Source organism: Rhinatrema bivittatum, chromosome 15 (genome assembly GCF_901001135.1).
Source record: "Rhinatrema bivittatum chromosome 15, aRhiBiv1.1, whole genome shotgun sequence".
NCBI lineage: Eukaryota > Metazoa > Chordata > Amphibia > Gymnophiona > Rhinatrematidae > Rhinatrema > Rhinatrema bivittatum.
In genome coordinates, this window is record NC_042629.1 from 74,502,759 (window position 1) to 74,504,527 (window position 1,769).

Consider the following 1,769-nt stretch of genomic DNA (forward strand, 5'->3'; position numbering starts at 1 on the left):
ACAGAGAAGGGCAACCAAAATGATAAAGGGGATGGAACAGCTCCCCTATGAGGAAAGGCTGAAGAGGTTAGGGCTGTTCAGCTTGGAGAAGAGACAACTGAGGGGGGATATGATAGAGGTGTTTAAGATCATGAGAGGTCTTGAACAAGTAGATGTGAATCGGTTATTTACACTTTCGAATAATAGAAGGACTAGGGGGCATTCCATGAAGTTAGCAAGTAGCACATTTAAGACTAATCGGAGAAAATTCTTTTTCACTCAATGCACAATAAAGCTCTGGAATTTGTTGCCAGAGGATGTGGTTAGTGCAGTTAGTGTAGCTGGGTTCAAATAAGGATTGGATAAGTTCTTGGAGGAGAAGTCCATTAACTGCTATTAATCAAGTTGCCTCTGTTGGAAACAGGATGCTGGGCTTGATGGACCCTTGGTCTGACCCAGCATGGCAATTTCTTATGTTCTTATGAAGAATTGGTGCACAGGGCATGGGAGGTACTAAAGTAGGAACGATGATCTATAGTTTCTATACTCGTCCAGAGTGGACTGGCGACCTCTTGGGGGATTCTCCAATCCTTCACAGACCAACATGTCCATTGCACTTTTTTCCTACTGAATAATTCTCTATCAATTAGGTTTTACAGACCAATAAATAAGCAGCTTAATGCTTAGAATAACCACCTCTCAGACGGAGATGTTTTCTCTTTCTTGTCACCTCAGATGCCCATTAGGGGTTCACTAGCCCTCTCGTCTGCCCTAGCGCCTAACATGTTTTTGATATTCCTTAGCAGAGCAGAGCTTTATACTGTGATGTACTCTGACAGCACGGTATGTACGTTTGTTTTCTGCAGGGGACATGAGTGGGAAAGTTGACTAAAGGGGCTGCAGTTCTTAAATAAGGAGCCAGAAAGACAAAGGAAAGGGGTTTTCCTATGCTTAGCACAGCAGGCTTGTTAACTACAAGGTACAACAGTTGTGACTCCTCTGCTTTGCAATTAAACGCAGCCGTACAGGGTGTCCCAGGAACACACATGTACTGGGACTAGGCCATGCATCTCTGCCTGTGTCCTACCCTAGGGCTTGAGGCATCAGCCTGAGGCATGGCTGAGGGACTCATTCTTGGAAAGCCACTTCTGTTTTCTTTTCTTTGGACAAATATTTGGATTGCACAAGCAAGGTATCTCCCTAGAACACTGGATAAATGGCTGCTGGCTAGGATGCAGTTTTAAACATTTTTTTTGGATACTGGGAAGTGCGTGTAATTAGCTTGGAATTAATATGTGTGTCCATTCATGGCCAAGATCAACTCTGATTACCATGGCAATGACTTGGCGCGCAGCGCAGCTTGTGGATTATCCAGATGATTTCTTATTCCTGGCAGAAAGGTGCTGGTCATTTGCCCAGAGTTGACATGGGTTCACTATAGATTAACCATTACCAGGACCTTCTGAATATGAGGTGTAGCTTGGTTTTGTTTTGAGAAATTATAAAATTCAGTGTTTTCTAACCGAAAACTATTTTCATATTTTGGGCAGGTCTAACGATTTGATTGGGTTCTGCATAGCTAAAATTTGCCAGGTTAATATATTGGCACTGAAGAAAACCCATGGACCCGATACCACGAACAGCTGTAATGTAGGTTCTGCTGCTTCTCGCACATCTCTGGATTGCACTTCATTTGGCCTGGATCTCATTTACATGTCAGAGGCAGGAGGGCCTCTCTGTCACTAATACCCCCCTCCCCATGCCAACACAGGCTATGGCAGTGTGTGTAA